Below are 22,069 nucleotides of genomic sequence, written 5' to 3'. Positions count from 1 at the left end.
TGCTTGATATCATTAGTCATCAGGGAAATGCGAACGAAAACCACAAAAGGATGCCACCACTTTACACCCAGTAGGCTATAATCAAAAAGTCCGATCATACCAAGTGTTTGCACAGAAAATGAAGAGATTAGAGCCATCTTACACTGCTGGCAAGAATGTAAAATGGTACAGTCACTTTGGATAACAGTCTGGCAACTTCTCAAAATGTTAAACATAACGTTACTATGTGACTCTGCAGTTGAACTCCTAGAAACAGACCCAAGAAAAATGAAAACACATGTTCACACAAGAAATTATACATTAATATACATAGAAGCATTACTACAGCCAAAAAGTGGAAACAACCAAAATGTCCATGAACTGACAAACAGATAAACAATATGTGGTATATTTATGCAGTGGAGTATTACTCAGCAATAAAAAGAATAAAGTCTGGATACAGGCAACAACATTGAAGAACCTTGTAAACACTTTCCTCAGTGAAGGAAGCCAGACACAAAAGACCACATATTATATGACTGCATTTATATGAAACGCCCAGAATAGGGAAATACAGAGAAAGATTAGCAGATGCTTAGGACTAAGTGGGGTGGGGTAATGGGGGTTCAGTGCGGGGGGGAAAGAACAGGAGAGCGATATCGGAAGGGTGCAGAATTTGAGGTGATAAAAATATTCTAAAATTAACTGTGGTAGTATGTATTTGTGAATATACTAAAAACCACTGAATTGTACACTTTAAATGGGTGAATTGTATGGTATATAAATTGTATCTCAAAGCAGTGTAAGAAAGCCTTATTTACAAGAATGAGACTGAAAACAATTTATACAACCCCAACAAAAGAAATAAATTAGTCTTTTCCAATTATGCAGCCCTTTAAAAAGAATGGCTATAAATGGATCTTTATAAAACACCTGGTAGGGCCTGAGCGAGGTGGTTCATACCTGTAATCCCAGCACTTTGGGAGGCAGAGGCAGGCACGTCATTTGAACCCAGGTGTTCAAGAACAGCCTGGGCAACATGGCAAAACCCCGTTTCTACAAAAAATACAAAAATTAGCTGGGTGTGGTGGTGCATGCCTGTGGTTCCACCTACTCAGGAGGCTGAGGTGGGAGGATCTCTTGAGCCTCAGAGGCAAAGGTTGTAGTGAGCCAAGATCACACCACTGTACTCCAGCCTGGGTGACAGAGTGAGACTCTATCTCAAAACAAAACAAAACAACCTACCTGGTAGGTTAGGTGTATTAAATGAATTTTCTTTTTTTTTTTTATTTTTTATTTATTTATTAATTATTATTATTATTATTATTATTATTTTTTTTTTTGAGACGGAGTCTCGCTCTGCCGCCCAGGCTGGAGTGCAGTGGCCAGATCTCGGCTCACTGCAAGCTCCGCCTCCCGGGTTCACGCCATTCTCCTGCCTCAGCCTCCCGAGTAGCTGGGACTACAGGCGCCCGCCACCTCGCCCGGCTAGTTTTTTGTATTTTTTAGTAGAGACGGGGTTTCACCGTGTCAGCCAGGATGGTCTCGATCTCCTGACCTTGTGATCCTCCCGTCTCGGCCTCCCAAAGTGCTGGGATTACAGGCTTGAGCCACCGCGCCCGGCCTTAAATGAATTTTCAACTTACAATATTTTCAATTTATAATGGGATTATCAGGACCATAACCCCTTATAAGTTGATAAGCCATCTGTAAAATCAAACATTAATGCCCTTCTTATAGAAATTAAATTTTGGCAGTAACCAAATAGTATCTGGGAGTTTATAGAAGTGTTTCGATTAATAAATGAAAGAATAATAGAATTGGAAAATGACCTTTTTGCCTCCCTTTATGAATAATGGAGCTCTCAAATCTATGGCTGCTAACATTACAAAAAGAGAAAACCAAGTATGTACTTCCTGACAGAAGTCTGTACTACCATCTATGAAGTATTCTTGCTTAAAGAAAAACAGGGGAGGTGGAGGGGAGGGAGAAAGAAAGTGAATCTGAATATGCCCAAACCTATTGTGGTTCTCAATCTTGGCAGCACAGTAGAATCACCTGGGGAGCTTAAAATACTGACGCCTGGATCCTAACACTAGAAATTCAAATTAGTATGAGAAATAGCCTGGACATTAGAATTTTTAAAATTTAAGGTTGAGATCACTACTCTAAATCTAACCACCAATTCACAAGAATCCAGAAGACTGAGGAACATGCACTATACTTCAAGGATGAAGTCAGTCAACCTAAACATGACAGGATAAAAGAGTTTCTTCAACTAATGGGGCGGGGGTTGGGGGGGAAGATAAAACAAGAAAGGAATGGGAACATAAAAGTCAAGAGACTTAAATCGACTAACTGCAAAATATAAACCTCACCTGGATTCCCCGTACCACCCACCTTTTTTTTTTTGGAAAGAGAGACAGGGTGTCGCTACATTGCCCAAAGTTGTCCTGCCTCAGCTCCCCAAAGTGCTGGGATTACAGGCGTGAGCCACCATGTCCAGTCTATTTGGATCCTAATACAATTTTTCAAATGTGAACCAACTAAGATATTTGAACAGACTTCATGGTTTATGAGAATTTTTTATATGTGATGATACTGATTTTTTTTTTAAACCCATATCTTTTAGAGATGCATGCTGAAATAATTTCTAATGAAATTACTTCTCTAAGATTTGTTTTAAATTATCTGATAGAGAGAGGTGGGATAGATATAGAGAAAATGAGATTGGCCTTAAGCTGGCAACTGAAGTTAGGGAATAGGTACACGGGGAGATTTATTATACTATTCTCTCTACATTTATAAATGCTTAAAAATTATCCATTTTATAATGTTTTTAAAATGTGAAACATTGGCCAGGCGTGCTGGCTCACGCCTCTAATTCCAGTGCTTTGGGAGGCCAAGGCAGATGGAGTGCTTGAGCCATTCTCTAATAAAAGTAACCAAAGCTCCTTAGACAAACAGCCATTTCAAGGACTGAAGCAGGAATTCTAGAAGATAATCCTGAAATATCTTGTAGTGCCAGAAAGTACGTACTCAAAAAGGAAAAACCAATCGCAACCAACCAACAAAAAACCACCACACACAGAAACACACAATGATGGAGTGACCAAAGGGACACAGGAGCCCCCAACAGCCAAAGCTGGAACATCAGAACAGCAAAATAGGTGAAGTAGTATTAGACTATAGCCCAGAGTACAAAATAAATGTCCACAAGCCAAATGACTGAATAAACAGGGAAGATTGAGCAGATCTCCATGGAGAGAATTCTAAATAATTTATGTAGACGGTCCACCCTCAAAGAGATAGAGCATAATTCTCCACTCCTTAAGTGTGGGCTGTGCAAAGTATTGGCAGGGAGGGGTGGTGGTGCAAACTACCATATACTATTTCATCCAGGTGATTAAGGTTAACATCAGTGGGCCGGGTGTGGTGGTTCACACCTATAATCCCAGCACTTAGGGAGGCCAAGGCAGGTGGATCACTTGAGGTCAGGAGTTTGAGACCAGCCTGGCCAATATGGTGAAACCCCATCTCTCCTGAAAATACAAAAATTATAAAGGCATGGTGGCAAGCACCTATAATCCCAGCTACTGGGGAGACTGAGGCAGGAGAATTGCTTGAACCTGGGAGGTGGAGGCTGCAGTGAGCCGAGATCACGTCACCGCACTCCTGCCTGGCCACAGAGCAAGACTCCGTCTCAAAAAAAAAAAAAGAAAGAAAAAAAGAGAGAGAGAGAAAGAGAGAAAGAAAGGTTAACATCAACATCAGAGGTAAGTCATATTGACTGTATGTACCCTTGATATAATGAGAACGACATTTTATCTGAAGTCTTCCTCCTAGAAAGTCCATAAACCCAGTCTAGTAATGGGAAAAACTTCACACAAGTTCCAACTGAGGGTCATTCGACAAAATACCTGATCAATATTCCTGAAAACTGTCAAGATCATCAGTAAGAAGGAGAGTTTAAGAAACTGTCGCAGTCAGTCAAGAGAAGCCTAAGGAAAAATGACAATGAAACAGTATCCTAAACAGGATAATGGAACGGATAAAGGATATTAGGTAAGAACTAAGGAAATCTGAGTAACAATATGGAATGATATGGAATGTGGTTTATTATAAACCATGAAAAAATAATTTGGTTCTTTAATTGTGACAAATGTGCCATACTCAAGTATGATGTTAAAAACAGAGAAGACAGGGTCTAGGGTGTGTGGGAACTCTACACTATCTGTACTACTTCCCTATAAACCTATGGCTATTCTACAATTTGTTTCAAATTATCTGATTTAACTTATCTGATTTTAAAAAAGGAACAAAGCACTGATAACCTGCTACAGCACACATGAACACTGAGAGCATTATACTAGGCGAAAGAAGCCACTTGGTATGTGAATATCTCAATAAAGTTATTATAAACACACACACACATTCACACAATGAGATACTACACACCTATGGCAAGGATGCAGAGCCATTTCAGACTGGCTAAAAATTAAACCACCAAGTGTTGTCAAGGACTGGACCTGCTGGTGAGAACATAAAGTGGCACAACTACTGTCACAAGTTTAGAATTTTTTAAAAACATTAAATATATGATCCAGTTATTCCACCCCTGTGTATTTATCTAAGAGAAATGAATATACCAGGAAGAAAAACTTTCTCCTTTATCAACTTAGGTTCAGTAATTGAGGGCCTGCAAATTCAACTGATAATGCACAGATGAAGAGGAGAAAAAAACCAAAACTTTTTCATATATGGAAGTGCACAAAAGCAGTACTCCAAACAGCTAAAAAAGGGAGTTTAAAAACCCAATTAACTGGGGGGAAAGGATACAGGAGAAAAGGCTTCTATGGGAAAATAAATGGATTTCAAGGGGAACAGGAGATACACTTTGTGGTAATGTTTGTTTATGCAGGTAAGAGTGGTCTTCTCCATTTTTTTTTTTCCACGCCAAGAACATTCCCCAAGAGGAGGCTGCTAAAAATCCCCGATTCCCAGAAGTTTCTGCCTTTAGTTAAATTAAGGAATTTCTGATTAGGCTTCTTTCTGCATCTGTTGAATCTCAAATGTCTTTAGTTTAAAATAATCTTCATACTATCTCTGGGGGTTACAAGTAGGTCCTCACAAAAAGCAAACATCCATATAGAGACCTACGCATAAATGTTCATAGCACCTTTACTTGTAGTAAAAACTGGAAACAGCCCAAATGTTCATCAACAGGTAAACAAGTAAATTGTGGTATATCTATACAACAAACCACTACTCAGCGAAAGGGAATGAGCTATTGACTCACGCATCATAGGTAAATCTCAATGGTTTCACATGTGTATATGTATGTCAAAACTTATCAAAATGTTCACTTTAAAGATGTGTTTATGTCCATCATACCTCTTTTTTAAAAAATACCTACTAATTCAACGACTTAAGTTGTTACAAATCAGAACAAAAGTGAGAATTATTCCTTTTTTTTTTTTTTTTTTTTTGAGATAGAGTCTCACTCTGTCACCTAGGCTGGAGTGCAGTGGCACTATCTCGGCACACCGCAACCTCCACCTCCCACGTTCAACTGATTCTCCTGCCTCAGCCTCCCGAGTAGCTGGGATTACAGGCACACGACACTACACCGCCTAATTTTTGTATTTTTTAGTAGAGAAGGGGTTTCACCATATTGGCCAGGCTGGTCTCAAACTCCTGACCTGGTGATCCACCTGCCTTGGCCTCCCAAAGTGCTGGGATTTACAGGGGTGAACCACCACACCCGGCTTACTCTCAATGTTTAATGTGTGAAGAGGCTTAAGGTTTAAGTGAGAAAAACAAAAGCAGGAAATTACATGCAATATATTCAGTACTTTTTTTTTTTTTTTTTTAAATTACAAGACTACACAGATGGGAAAAAGAAATTGGATGATAAATCTTTAATCAACACATTGTAACTGTTTGCCCAAAAAGTGTGAAGAATATCAGACATATACAGTTGGAGAAAAGAAGCCATGAATAGAACTGAGAGTCAAAAATAAATGGTCAGGCTGGGTGTGGTAGCTCACGATCATAATACCAGCACTTTGGGAGACCAAGTCAAGGGGATCCCTTGAAGCCAAGAGTTCAAGACCAGCCTGGGCAACATAGTGAGATCCCTTGTGTTAAAAAAAAAAAATTTTTAGCTGGGCATGGTGGTATGCACCTGGGAGACTGAAGCAGGAAGATCACTTGAGCCTGGGAGGTCAAGGCTGCAGTGAGCCGTGATTGAGCCAGTACACTCCAGCCTGGGCAACACAGTGAGACCCTGTCTCTAAAATACACACATACCCACACACACACCACTTTGACTACTGGTTAAAGATACGCAAATATGCCAAGTGAAATGACGATGCTAGTTTTTGCAGACAAAATTGGCTAATATTTTGAATGATGTTAGCGTGAAGCATGCTGGGAAGGATATGGAAAAACAATGTCTTGTCCATTAGTGGGGGAAAGTATAAAGAAGCATAGAATTTCTATAAAAGTTTTGGTAATACCCAATAGCCTAAAAATTCACTCTGATCTAATTCAATTTGTGTGTATACCTGCATAGAAGTATGAAAGGTAATATGCCAAGACATTTTTGAACTTTACTTTCCAAATTTTATTCAATGAGCCTGTATTACTTATAATGGGGAAGAAGTATATTTAAGTCATTCTTTAACAGAGGCTTCTGAAAAAAAAAAAAATCAGTTTGAAACCAAAATACCAACTAAACAAGCGTAGATCTGTCCCTTCACTGACCAAGACAAGAATACAGATGAAGCTACTGAGCTACAGGGAAGCAAACAGTGCCGCTAGATTGGGGTAAACCACCACAGCTCTGTTAGGAGTAGCTGGTGGGAAGATTCAGACAGCAGGGCAACCCCACTCCAGGACCTCCTACTCGTGCACATGAATGAAATCCCTCACATGCCAGTTAGAATTAAATACAAAACCCGTAACAGCACAACCACTTTTACCCCCTTTCCTCCCTCTTCATAGCTTATGTATAGGCAGCACAAGAATGCCAAGGCCACAACTGTACAGCACAAAACTTTCACTTTTGAAAAGATAGCCAAAAACTTCACAGTTGTTTCTGTCACCTTGGATTTGTTGTTGCTTTTTTTTTTTTTTTTTTTTTTTGGGACGGAGTCTCGCTCTGTTGCCCCGGCTGGAGTGCAGTGGCATGATCTCAGCTCACTGCAACGTCCGCCTCCTGGGTTCAAGCAATTCTCTTGCCTCAGCCTCCCAAGTGGCTGGGATCACAGGCACCCGCCACCACGCCAGCTAATTTTTTGTATTTTTAGCAGAGACGGGGTTTAGCCATGTTAGCCAGGGTAGTCTTGAACTCCTGACCTCAAGTGATCAGCCCGCCTCGGCCTCCCAAAGTGCTGGGGTTATAGGCATGAGCCACTGCGTCCAGCTTTTTTTTTTTTTTTTAAAGACAGATTCTTACTCTGTCACCCAGGCTGGAGTGCAGTGGCATGATCTTGGCTCACTGCAACCTCCACCACCCGGGTTCAAGCGATTCTTGTGCCTCAGCCTCCTGAGTAGCTGGGATTACAGGTGTGTGCCACCACATCCAGCTAATTTTTATATGTTTAGTACAGACAGGGTTTAGCCACGTTTGCTAGGCTGGACTCGAATTCCTGACCTCAAATGATCTGCCTGCCTTGGCCTCCCAAAGTGCTGGGATTACGGGCATGAGCCACTGTGCCCAGCCTTGTCATTGCCTTTTCAAATCTCAGTTGTATGGTCTGACATAGCCGTAACCCATCCATGACACTCTCACTTTCCAGGGGTGCAAGGACAGCTTTAACAGCTATAATGGGTTTAGACACTCAGACTTTCTGATCTATTCCTGGAAGCCAGTGCTGATTAATTTTTAACTTCTTTGGAACTGAGCCCCAAACAAAACATGAAAGTGGGACTTATATTACAATGACTAAGGTACTACTACAGACATCTACTTAGAATCAAGTATCACCAAAGAAAGGCAGAATAACCTGAGAAATGTTTCATCCAAAAGATTGCAAATGAAAAAGTCTTTTTAAAATGATAAAAAGCACTGACCATTGTCTGTAGACAGACCCAGTACACACCCTAGTTGAATAAATTGTATCACAAAGGTAGAACAGCAAGATCAAAATGAGTAAGAACTTGGGGCAAGGAGAAGGAATGTTTCTCTTTTTACAAGTGAATGTTTATGAACCACCACTTTTAGTCCTTATTCTTCAATGCATTTAGTTCAAGAAACAATAAGTAAATTGCTAAGCATCTGAAACAAAATGAAAAATCGAACAACCCAGCAAGTCTCATTAATAGCTCTTCTAGAATATTAATGACATAGAAGATAATGCACCCAGATTAAAATGCACAATACTGGTGTCACCTGCTACACACCCTAACCAACACAGCTAACCTACAGAAATTATTTAAGGTAAGTAGTAAAGAAGGAAGAGGCTGCTCTTCTCTACATTCATGAATGTTGTAAACCGATGGCCAATACTGCCCACAGTATGGCAGATGGGGCCAAAATGAGGGCAGAACCATCAGTCCCTTCCTCACTAACCCTGATGAACCAAGACTTCCTCAAGCTTAGCTAAGCCTCAAATGAGAAAAGGCAACACTTTCTGCAAACATGTCAGAGTGCTGGATAGCACAAAGGCTGAGTTCAAGAAAAGGCTGATTCAGTAAGTAGTGCTGTCACAAATGGAAAACCATTTGGAGAAAAAAAAAAGACAAGGACAGTTAATCATCCCATGTATCGACAAAAATATACAACTATTAATGATAGTTAACCTCTGAATGGTAGGATTTTAAGTCCTTTTTTCTGTTTTCTAAAGTGAACACAAACACTTTTTTTTTTTTTTTTTTTTTTTTGGAGACAGGGTCTTGCTGCTCTGTCACCCAGGCCATAGTATGATTACGGCTCACTGCAGCCTCAATCTCCCAGGCTCAAGGGATCCTCCACCTCAGCCTCCCAAGTAGCTGGGACTACAGACGTGGGCCACCACGCCTGGCAAATTATTGTCCTTTTTTAAAGAGATGGGGTTTTATTATGTTGCCCAGGCTGATCTTGAACTCTTGGGCTCAAGAAATCCTCCCACCTTGGCCTCCCAAAGTGCTGTGATTACAGGCATGAGCCTCTGTGCCTGGCCAAAAATATTTCTAATTTTAAAAAATTAAAGTTTGAGTGGCATATAACTCCCAGTTGCTATAAGATGGCCACTGGTCAATTTCTTAGGAGTTCCTAAAGGACACTCTGATATCTGACTTCCTTAGGGGACACTCAGCAAGTCTCATTAGCTTCCTTGGAATTAACCCACCTTTGCTTCTGTGATAAAAGAGAACTTGGTTTCATCCAACTCAAGATGTCTTCTGCCCGCTGGAGTGGCCTTCCAGAAGGACCCTTTCCCTGCAGAACTGTGATTGCCTCACCAACGATCACTCAGAATGGTCCTTCACACTAGTACCAGGCAACGTGGTTAAATCAGACACCTCGTTCACAAAAGCCTCCCTCCCACACATACCTTGTAACATGTAAATCAATAATAAGTTATTATTAACAACTAAAAGCTAGTTCAATTGTAACCGACGATCATCTCACGCCTAAGGAATACGGGCATGTGATCTTCTATTCACTGAACAAATGTCAACAAATGTCAAGGACAGCTAAGATTCCACCCTGCAATAAGCACAGTTTAGACCTGTAGCGAGGACTATGTTCAGTTCTGAACCCTACTCTAAGGGACACGGAAACTGTGCCCCCAAAGGGAAACAGGCTGAGAGGGGCCAGTGGAGGGGAATCTGGGAGGGACAGACGAGTGGTCTGGAGAGTTTCTCAGACAGATGATGGACCATTTGAATGTGCTCTCTTCACACACTGGGAGAATTTTTATATTTTCAAAGGAGCTAAAACAAACATGGAGGTTGAAATGAACAGGCTCTCTAAAGATCATCTAACCTGAGGGTGCCAATCACGTTCATTTTGCATGCCAGCTGCAAACAACTGGTTGTGATGATCCACAGTTTGTGTGAGGAGGATTGTGGCCTAATCTAGGATAAGTGAGAAGAGTCTCTCCTTGAGAGTCCCTCCTGCCGTGGAAGGAAGGAGGCTGAACAAGTACCGTGGATTCCCAGCAGTGATCTTCGCCAGTGGCCTGGATACTGAAGAGGCCAGTCGAGTTATTAAAGGGTACACAAATCCACACATGCTTTCAATCAAGACCTTCTGATAAGGCGAATAAACAACAATTCCTACACTTGTGTATACCATAATCTTTCAGATAGGTACATGGGTTGTGTGATTTTAAAAAAACTTATTAGTGTTATAGGTTTCTAAAGGTAATCTAGTTCACACAACAAGGTCTTTCAGCTACAGACACACCTGCATGACTTAAAAAATCCCATTTTATCCCAAAATGATAAAGCTATTTATAATCAAGACTTTTTAAAATATCCACTTTGGGAGGCCAATGCAAGCAGACTGCACGAGCCCAGGAGTTGGAGACCAGCCTGAACAACATGGCAAAACCCTGTCTCTATAAAAAATACAAAATTTAGCCAGGTGTGGTGGCACGTACCTGTAGTCCCAGCTACTCGGGAAGCTGAGGTAGCAGAGTCGCTTGAGCCTGGACAATCGAGGCTGCAGTGAGCTGTGATCATGCCACTGCACTCTAGCCTAGGTGACAGAGGGAGACCCTGTCTCCCCTGCCTCTACCCTCCCCCAAAACAACAACAACAAACCATGAGAGAAAAATAAGGCCAGGAAAAATTAAGATTGAAAATAAATTGATATGAAGTTAGCGGTGAAGTTAAATATTCTAAAAATATATAGTAGAGGTGACCCTTAAACTCAGTAGAAGACAACACCAAGGCAAACGCGGTCAGTGAGAAATTATGCAGGCTCCATCATGCGCTACAAAGCTGTCTCTAGTAGCCAAGGGGAGCATATAAGCAAAGATGCTCTTTTTAAACGTTAATTAAACAGCACGTCAGAATAAAATTCCTACCATACAAAAACAAAGCTGTGACAAAAGAAAGGTTTGCTCGTGTTTAGTTAAGCAAGAAAGAAATTAACACGATGAAGTCATGTCTTTCATGGGAAAGATATCATGTAAATTATCTGAAGTCAGAAATATTTGTTCAGCTGGGCAACTTCAAGCAGTGGTAAACAATACTGGATACTGCAAGTGCACAGAACATGCTCAGAATTGATGGGCATCAGATTTGCTGAGAAAGGAGAACATGAAGTAATGATGGGTGTAAGCTCAGAGGAGCTTAGCATTAATCCACCCTAATGAGGCTGGCATCTGGGGGCACAGCCTGCTCAATTTCACAGCCATAAGGAGCATCCCTCACTGATGCTTCTGACTTCTTTGTGACTCATTTTTTCAACACTAAATGTCTGAGGTTTTCCTTAACATTTTTTTAATAAGAAACTGAACTTCCCCCAAAATAGAAAGCTGAATATTATGATCAACTGCTATTAGAAAGCCTAACCAAAACAACCTGAACTATTTAAAACAAGTAACCAGATCAAGATAAAACACCTGCAACATACTTTCCAAAACATCTGATCCCTGCTAGTGAAGGGATCATAGCTGGCACCAAGATTTCCATTTGCCACCACCAAAAAATAAAAAATAACACAAAGAAACAACAAACAAAAACATTTTTTAAGAACTTCAGTGATTTCCGCATCAATAAAACTCAATGACCTGGGGCCAAGTGCAGTGGTTAACGCCTACAATCCTAGCCCTTTGGGAGGCTGAGGCAGGAGGATAGCTTGAGCCCAGGAATTTGAGACCAGCCTGGGCAATATGGCGAGACCCCATCTCTACCCCCCAAAAAAGAAGAAAATAATTAACTGAAAAACCAAGAGGCTGGGCACAGTAACTCACACCTGTAATCCTAGCACTTTGGTAGGCTGCAGCGGATGAATCACTTGAGGTCAGGAGTTCGTGACCCACCTGGCCACAGTGGTGAAACCCTGTCTCTACTGAAAATACAATAATTAGCTGGGCGTGGTGGCAGGTACCTGTACTCCCAGCTACTCGGGGGACTGAGGCAGGAGAACTGCTTGAACCTGGGAGGCAGAGGCTGCAGTGAGCCGAGATCACGCCTCTGCACTCCAGCCTGGGTGACAGAGGGAGACTCCATCTCAAAAAAAAAAAACAATAATAATAACAACAAAAAATACAAACCTCAGTGACCTGAAACAACAAATTTATATCCTATTTTCTTATACCCACCCCCCCACCCCACCCCTACACAAAAAAATCCAGTGAGTTATTATTTTTTTAAACCGAATAACCCATTACAGAGTTGAAAAAATTCCCAACCAATACACGTTGAGTGAATCCTGACCAGCAAGTCCACACCAGCCATTGTTCTGGGTCTTTGACAACATGGGAGGACAGAGCCCTACCCACCTTAGCTCTGGTGGGGGAAATAAACACAAGTCAGAAGACAATTAAATATAAAGTGCTGGCTTGGGGATAGGGGGCAGGGAGGGGTACACACCTATAGGCCCGGAACTTTGGGAGGCAAAGAAGGGAGGATTGCTTTAGCCCAGGAAATTGATGCAGCAGTGAGCTATGATCTCACCACTGCACTGGACAACAGAGAAGACTCTGAGTTTTAAAATATGTATTTACACACTTACACACACACACATAAAATGCTAAGTCAAATAATGAAATCACCTAAAATAGCTGGAATTACTGGCAGATCGTGTAGCAATAAACCTAGTTTTCTGAAGAAAAAAAACATATACACGAGAGAATGCAAGCCTACATGCTAAGTGCTACCACAGTGTTAAGTATGGGAGAAACACAGGAGAGATGTCTAATCCAAGAGTGGCAGGAATGACGTCTAAATTGAGGGCTAAATAATTGGTGAGAATCAAGAAAGATGGAAAGGATCCAGAACAAAATAAGACTGTTGGGGGGGGGAAAAAAAAAGAGAGAGAGCAAATGGATTCTTGGCAAAGAAAACGTATGCAAAAAGCCGTGAAGCTAAGAGAAGGATGGGGTTGAGGAAGTAAAGTACTTCACAGTACTGGAGCACACAGCATGTGAATTTCAGCCAAAGGACAAATGCCTCCAAGAAAAGTCAATTCACAGTGCAGCAGGGCGAGGCACTTGTCTTATTTGCTGGTTCTCACACTGACCCTGAAAGGACTTTTTTTTGTTAATCCCATTTTCACAGATGGGAAAGGGACTCTGTATGATTGTCACTTTTACCCAAAGTCTCATAGCCAGAAGAAGTTGCCCTCAAAGTCTCTACCCCATCTTTCGACTATTCTGGGGCTTGAGGTTCAGACCCAGAAACCCCATACCTCTGCCTTATATTTTAATGAAAAGTGTGTCTTCAGGTTTATGTGGAGAATAACCAAGACCTCAGAAACATTTAGTGAAAACCAGAGCTAGGAGGAATCTGTTTTTTTGCAAGTCCAGAGAAGCAGACTTGGATAAGACATCAAAGTTGTCTTGTGCAGCAGATTCCCCTCCAGCACATAGTAGGCACTATGATAAATTCAAAAAGGCTTCTAAGAAGAGGCAGAAGCAAGGACAGGGAAGGAGCTCAGCTCCACAGCTCAGGGAGGGTGACAGAATGGCCTAAGGCCCAGGAGAGCACCGTGTAGTCAACTGCCAGGGTCAAGCCTGAGACAGGAGCTATGAACTAGCACCATCTGGGCTCTGATGTTGAACTGCTGCCATTTCCTCTCAGGTCTCAAAGGCACCAGCTACTAACTGGCCTTATACCAATACATGCCTCCTTCTATCTTGTCATCTCATAATAGGAATGCTGCATCCCCTACGTGAAATGATAAAATGTATTCTGCATAGAAATCCCTCTAGGTACTGAAGAACTTTATCTTAATGTATTTCACCACTGAGTATTTATATTCCCCACTCTCAAGGTTGTGGTCCTATAACCATTTATTTGACACTTGAGTGCTGACTACACTGGTGGTAAATTGAATAATGGTCCCAAATATATCTACCTCCTAATGCTTAAAATCTATGAATGGCACCTTATATGGCAAAAGGGACATTACAGGTATAATTAAGTATCTTGAGGTGGAGATATTATATGGGATTACCTGGGTGAGCCTGATGTAATCATGGATCCTTGCAAAAGGGGCAAGAGAGGACGGAAAGTCAGAGAGAAGGCAATATGAGGACAGAAGCAGAGGCTGAAGTGGTATACTTTGAAAGAGGAAACCATGAAAGCCAAGGACCACAGCCAGGCACTAGGTCCTGGGAAAGGCAAGCAAATGGATTCTCCCCTAAGACTTCCAGAGGGAGCCAGTTCTCATGACAACCTTGACTTTAACCCACTGAGACTGATTTCAGACTCCTGGCTTCTAAAACAAAAATTAATTTCTGCTGCTTTAAACCACCAAGTTTGTGATTAATTTGTTACAGCAGCATAGGAAACTAATATACCTATTCTTATTTTATGTTAGCAGGTAAATTTTCTATACCACCAGTCATATTAAATTGCTCTAAAAGAATCTACCTCTCCTCCACCTAAAAAAGGGAAGCAATATTGATCAATAAAACAAAAGCAGAATGTTGACTATTATTAAGGTCAGCAGATGGGGGGTTCAGTATACTATTTTCTCAATGTGTTTATGTTTGAAAACTCCCAAAGTACAGGGTTTAAAAAGTCACTTTAAAATTCCTAAGGAAGAAATCACATTTCTACACCATCTCCCACTGAGCCGTATGAGCCAGTTTTTTTTTCCCCCAACACTGGAACAAGTTGTCATATCTTTAGTTCAATGCCACACCAGGTCCTTGGTTAGTAGATAAGGGACACATGGTATAAAAAGTGTGCATCCTTAAACATGTTTTCTAAGCAGTACATCTGAGAGGCACACAGGAGCTGAGCACCTAAAGTAACATTTGTGTTTCCCCTATCTTGTTTCTCCGGATAGTAAATCATGTATTAAAAAGAGTTCTCCAAAGTATTATATTACTTTTTGCTGATCACAAATAGGCAAATGCATCTAACATGATCTGATTTCTAATGCAATTCAACTCTGTGAAAGTCTAACACAAAATATTAGGTTGGTACAAAAGTAAATGGAGTTTTTGCCATTAAAAGTAGTATCTCTAAGCTATATAATAAGCAGGTGGTTTTGAACTGAGAGAGCCACAGCTGATCTTGTCCTGCTCCTCCAGGGTAACATTTTGAGGACAATGCTATCAGACGTTCTTCATAGCCTAAGTACTGTCTGCCACACCAACACTGCAACCAAAAGGGGCCATTCTAAGGCTGACCCAGCCTCAGAAAGCAAAGCACGTGATAAGATCACATCCTTCAATCTAATCTGGCTGTACTTGTTACACCCACTGAAAATTAAGAAATACCTAGATGCCCAAGAATTTCCATTTCACACAAGAACAACTTCAAAAGCCACCTCATGACTGAGCATGGATCCAACCATAAATACTTACACAAGCACGCACCAAAGCCAACCATATGCATCGCAGCATAATGACTGTGTGTAAAATGAGTCAGCTGGAGGAGCAGAAGTATTTAAGATGCTGTCAAAACCCTACTTTTTTGAGATGGAGCCTCACTCTGTCGCTTAGGCTTGAGTGCAGAGGCACGATCTTGGCCCACTGCAATATCTGCCTCCTGGGTTCAAGTAATTCATGTGCCTCAGCCTCCCGAGTAGCTGGGATTACAAGCATGTGCTACCACACAAGGCTAATTGTTGTATTTTTAGTAGAGACAGGGGTTTCACCATGTTGCCCAGGTTGGTCTCAAACTCCTGACCTCAAGTGACCCGCCTGCCTCAGCCTCCCAAAGTGCTGGAATTACAGGCATGAGCCACCGCGCCCAGCCCAAAACCCTGATTGTTAAACCATGATTGAAGAAATGGTCTCCATTTAAAAATTGTAACTTTTCTGCTGCTACAGAGTAACCAAAAGTAAGGACACCAATCATATTTAAGATTCAGTCACTGTGGCCAAGTAGTAGGACCCCTTCCCAGCAGTACTTGCCTTCACACAGACCCACCAGAGAAACAGTTGCAGGGCCCCTGCTGAGGGGGGTTCACCATCAGCATCACCAGCATGAACTGCCAGGAGTCTGATTATCCAGGACCCTTCCTGCCTTGTTATAGGAATTGTCTTCCATCATTCAAACTCACAGTACAAAAAATACAGCAGGAAGTCTTATGAAATTAAGGTTTGAAAAGTCACTGCTATGCCGGGCGCGGTGGCTCACGCCTGTAATTTCAGCACTTTGGGAGGCCAAGGCAGGTGGATCACCTGAGGTCAGGAGTTCAAGACCAGCCTGGCCAGCATGGTGAAACTCTGTCTCTACTGAAACTACAAAAATTAGCTGGGTGTGGTGGCAGGCACCTGTAATCCCAGCTACTTGAGAGGCTGAGGCAGGAGAATCACTTGAACCCGGGAGGTAAAGGTTGCAGTGAGCAAGACTGCACCACTGCACTCCAGTCTGGGTGATAGAACAAGGCTCATCTTCAAAAATGTCACTGCTTCCCTAGCGGTTAGTATGAAGCAAAATGCAGTTTAGGCTGGGCACGGCGGCTGAAGCCTGTAAAGCCTGTAATCCCAGCAATTTGGTTGGCCGAGACGGGTGGATCACCTGAGGTCTTGAGGTCAGCAATTCAAGACCAGCCTGGCCAACATGGCAAAACCCCATCTCTACTAAAATTACGAAAATTATCCAGGCATGGGGGTGCGTGCCTGAAGTCCCAGCTACTCAGGAGGCTGAGGCAGGAGAATCGCTTGAACCCAGGAGGCAGAGGCTGCAACGAGCTGAGATTGCGCCACTGCGCTCCAGCCTGGGCGAAACAACAAGACTGTCTCAAAAAAAAAAAAAAAAAAAAAAAAGGAAAAAAGAAAAATGCAGTCTAAGTCCAAAACCACCTGCTTAATACATAGCTCAGAGATATTTTTAGACTTTTAGAGTTAAGTTGTATTAGAAATCAGATCATCTAAGATGGATTTACCTATATGTGATTAGCAAAAGTAACATATACTTTGCAGAACTTTTGCACATTTGTACTGCATGACTTTCTATCCATAAGTATATAAAGCTAAGAAGAAATAAACAACTTGAGTTACGCCTGTTAAACTACTTTGCAAATTTCTATCATAGATAAAAAGGGACTGCTGATGGCAAAGGCAGTTAAGTTCATTTCCATCATTAAATGATAATTTTTATAGAAAGTGATACTTGTGCAAAACAAAGGAGGTGATGGGAGTAAAACATTTGAGCATTTGGTCAAGAAGAGGGAACTTACACCTTCCATGGGAAAGTATTTTAGGAACATACCATCATTTTGGGTGACTGAGGGGAGAGAAAGCAGAGTGAGATTAAGATAGAGACCACATCATGACAAGACAAACTTACAAGTGGAGATTAAGCATTTACAAATTTTTATAGCAGACTGACAATTTTATGTCTGTTGAATCTGATAATAAAAATCAGCTTGTCTGTTGGCTGACATTAAAATTTCATTGTAATAATTTATTTTCATTGTATTTTACAAAGAAGTGATCAATTAGAAATTTAAAAATAACTGGTCGTTCAACACAGCTGAGGAACGAATGATTTAGAAAAGTAATTCTTAATGGAGAAACCTTCACCCCTTAAGGAAGTGGTTTTAGAAATCTATGGATCTTTTGGGGTTAGGAAAAGGGTCCTTTACTAATATTTGAGAGGCACAGACCAGGTATGTCACACATCCTGAAGTGTGCAGTACAGCTTCCCACAATAAAGAGAGGTGGCCTCATGTCCTGCACAGCCTTTGAAGGTCCTTGATCTTCAGATACAGAGGAAACCCATTTATCTGTCCCTATAACCTGACAAAATATTTACTGCTCAGTTTTCATATATACTGTATCTTCCAAAACTGTATCATGTAAATCAAGATACTATTGTATTTTGGTCTGCTTATCACTGTAGAAAACCACTAAACTGAGAGCACACAACTTTGCATTGCCTGCATATTATTCCTGTCTCAACACCAGTATTGGTCCACTGAGGATTATTCTACATATGGTACAAGCACTTGGCCATTTCATTATACCTAAACTCTGATCATGCCTAAGTATTTACGTACTAAACTTTTTTTGTATAAATAATTTTTATGTCACCTTTCTGGTACTACTAGGACATTATATTGACTTTTAAATTATATACATATATAAGTGGGTTATATTTTCTGTGAATTTCACTTAGGATTGTAATTGGGACATTACATAGGAGGAAATTATAGATCTCAATAAAAACACTGATGAAATCGGTGCTAAGTCATAAATGTGTAGGTGAACTTGCAGAAGATATTAGAAGTCATCCTTATTTCCACGTTTGAGATGACAGAAGTATATACAGTTTAGATACAGTAGCAGGTGAAAAAGGAGGTTCTGCCTAGTTTAAATCCCAATTTAGCCAATGGTAGCTGCAAGACCTTGGCAAGTTTTTCCATTTCCCAATTACTTTTTTTTGTTTGTTTTTAAAAATAAGAATAGCCCTATTCCCTTCCTATATCTAGGGTTGGTTCTAAGAATATAACAAGAATGAGAATCCATCTAGAGAGGTACTTGGCCAGGCACGGTGGCTTACAATTAAAATCCCAACACTTTGGGAGGTCAAGGCAGGAGGATCACTTAAGTCCAGGAGTTTGAGACCAGCCTGGGCAAGACCCTGTTTGTTTTAAAAAAAAAAAAAAAAAAAATTAAATTAATGGAGCATGGTGACGTATGTGCCTGTTGTCCTAGCAACTCGGGAGGCTGAAGCAGTAGGATTGCTTGAGCCCAGGAGGAGTTTAAGGCTGCAGTGAGTAGTGATTGTGCCACCTCACTCCAGCCTGGGTGACAGAGTCTCGAAAAAATCAAATGTAAAAAAAAAGGTTCGCATATTGCTCTGCTCATAATCAGCACAACCCACATGTGTGATATTAAGTTAATCTAAAATGCAAAGGCAGAGTACTAAAGAGAAGGAAATGAGCTAAGAATATGAGAGTAGTCATAAAAATGAGTGAAAGATAGACAAATCAAATATAGGCCTTCTTTTAAAAAGAAATCTGAAATATCAGTCATTATCATTAGCCAGAGTAAGCCAATCAAACAATTTCAATCTTTGTATATATACCTGGACACATGTGAGAGTCTAGGGGTAGTGGATACAAAACAAGAAAAAAAATCTAGCAAGATGAACACAGAAATCTCTATTTGGGTTGATAGTCAAGCTCTGAAAAGCATCATACACCCTCAATTCAACCAACACTTAACTTACTGAGCACCACCTTTGTCTACCAGATTGGAATAGAAAAGGAAACGGATCTGTGAATATATACAATACACATCTAGGAAAGATTGCAGTAAATTATAGCCTTTCTCATCCCCACATGGAAAGTAATACTGAATAGTAATTACTGAATAGTAATATTGTGTTTTGAATAAGACAAAGTAGGCCATTCAGGAAATCAAAATACGGCAGGTAGGCGGGGGGCCTTAGTACTGAGGCAATCCTTGCTTTTCAGGTTGCTAATAATAAAATTAGGAACAGCATCAATAGTGCCCTGTCATTCCCAATTGGTTTACTGTTCTAAAACCCTACCAGGAGACTTTGCCCTCCCCAGTCTTAACCTTGTATATTTTGTTCATTAAAACTGGAGGTAGAAAGACAGGAAAAGAACAAGTGAAGGTTTTTATATACTTAAATTTAAAATGATGAGCACTGTATACACATCTCTAGTGCTGAGTCACATGGAAAAAACTGAATACGCATTTCTTTTAAGATGGTAAAGTCCTGTTTCAGTCTTAATTCAACCAAAGGTTATCTACAAGAATAAATTTAAAAGCAAATTACTTATGAGCAGTTACTCCGTTCTTGAGAAATAAAAGATTCCAATTCACCTCTTTCTAAATTTAAAAGGCACCAAAAAAACAATATTCAAAGAAACAACTTAAACTTTAGCTCCAGGTTCTAGATCCAGACAAACTTCAACAGGCACAACCCACCTTGTTTCTCCCACTGAAAGCAGTTATAAAATCTGGACCGAAAGTATCAAACAATAATTTGAAGACTCAAAGTAAAGATAGCAAACAGATTGGGAACTCCATAGTACTATAGAAGCTGAAGGGATTTGCTTCTTTTTTTTTCCTCTGCTATGCCCCAGCCTAGATTCAGCAGCAAAAAACCTGCAAGTTAGTGCACACAGACAGATCTCAGGAGAAGCCTTGTAGTTTGGGCTGGAGAAGCAAGAAAGGGGAACGGGGCGCACAGCAGGAGGTGAGAGGAGGTGAGCAGGCCTAACTGCCTGAACCCCGCCTCCTGTCAGATCAGCGGCGGCAGCAGCATTAGATTCTCATAGGCGTGCATACCCTATTGTGAACTGCGCACGCAATGGATCCAGGTTGCATACTCCTTAAGAGATTCTAACCAATGCCTGATGATCTGAGGTAGAGCAGTTTCTATCCTGAAACCACTCCCCTTCCCCCACCATGGAAAAATTGTCTTCTACCACATCAGTTCCTGGTGCCAAAAAGGTTGGGGACCACTGATCTAAAACACCAACAGAGCTAAGAAGCTATAGTTCCAAAGGGATGGGTTGAACCTGTTTGCTTCTTTTCCTTCTGTTTGCCTCTCGTTAGCCCTGGACACGTATACAGTTACAGGAAGTGCACAGCCACGCAACGTATCTAAGGCCCTTGCTTTTCTGATTAGAGAATCAAAAAGGGAAGCCTCAGGGAAACAAAATACTAATCAAATTGTGTCCAGAATTGGTTCCTTCCAGTGGGTTCTTGGTCTTGCTAACTTCAAGAATGAAGACGCGGACCCTTGTGGTGAGTGTTACAGTTCTTAAAGATAGTGTGTCTGGAGTTTGTTCCTTCAGATGTTCAGATGTGTCCAGAGTTTCTTCCTTCCGGTGGGTTCGTGGTCTTGCTGACTTCAGGAGTGAAGCCGCAGACCTTTGCAGTGAGTGTTACAGCTCTTAAAGGTGGCGCATCAGGATTTGTTTGTTCCCCCGGTGGGTTCCTGGTCTCTCTGAATTCAGGAGTGAAGCTGCAGACATTCGCAGTGAGTGTTATGGCTCTTAAAGGTAGGGTGGACCCAAAGACTGCAGCAGCAGGACTTATTGCGAACAGCCAAAGAACAAAACTTCCACAACTTGGAAACGGGACCCAAGCTGGTTGCTGCTGTTGGCCCAAGTGGCCAGCTTTTATTCCCTTATTTGGCCCCACCCACATCCTGCTGATTGGTCCATTTTACAGAGCACTGATTGGTGCGTTTTTACAGAGTGCTGATTGGTGCATTTACAAACCTTAGATAGACAGAGTGCTGATTGGTGTGTTTACAACCCTTTAGCTAGACAGAAAAGTTTTCCAAGTCACCTCCTGACCCAGAAGCCCAGCTGGCTTCACCTCTCAAAACCATGGAGACAGAGGAGCTCATTCAGCTTCAACATCACTATGTTATCAGAAATCAATCAAACGGATAAACCTCTGCAAGGCTGATGAAGATTGTGAGAGAACACAAAAATTACTAGTATCAGAATTAAAAAGTGGAGATATCACTAGCGACCCTACAGACATTAAAGGATAAGGGAATACTACAAAGCTTTACATAACTTGTCCATGATGATGTAAAGTTATTTTAAAAAACGGAAAAGAAAAAAAATAAACAACTTGGATAAAATTAACCAATTCTTTGAACACTACAAACGACCCAAGATGAAATAACCTGAAGAACACTATAATTACTGAAGATACTGAATTTGAGCATAAAAAAAGGGGCGGGGGGAACTGGTGGCTCACGACTGTAATCCCAGCACTTTGGGAGGCTGAGGCAAATGGATCACCTAAGGTCAGGAGTTCAAGACCAGCCTGACCAACATGGAGAAACCTGTCTCTACTAAAAATGCAACAATTAGCTGGGCATGGTGGCACATGTCTGTAATCCCAGCTACTTGGGAGGCCAAGGCAGGAGAATCACTTGAACCCGGGAGGCGGAGGTTGTGGTGAGCCGAGATTGGGCCATTCACTCCAGCCTGGGCAACAAGAGCAAAACACCATCTCAA

General features: G+C 41.3%; 1 protein-coding gene and 1 non-coding gene across 4 annotated transcripts in view; one reads left to right on the top strand and one right to left on the bottom strand.

The window, feature by feature from the left end:
- The window catches only part of IGF2BP3 (insulin like growth factor 2 mRNA binding protein 3), a 156,262-nt gene that overhangs the window by 68,788 nt on the left and 65,405 nt on the right, over positions 1–22,069 (bottom strand). The window lies entirely within an intron of this gene.
- LOC112621956 lies at positions 12,681–12,751 on the top strand. Its single transcript, XR_003118876.1, has one exon. It is a non-coding gene; the product is annotated as a small nucleolar RNA SNORD65 (small nucleolar RNA).

This window comes from Theropithecus gelada, chromosome 3 (genome assembly GCF_003255815.1).
Source record: "Theropithecus gelada isolate Dixy chromosome 3, Tgel_1.0, whole genome shotgun sequence".
In the NCBI taxonomy this organism is placed as follows: Eukaryota; Metazoa; Chordata; class Mammalia; order Primates; family Cercopithecidae; genus Theropithecus; species Theropithecus gelada.
This window is presented reverse-complemented; position numbering and strand designations above follow the sequence as displayed.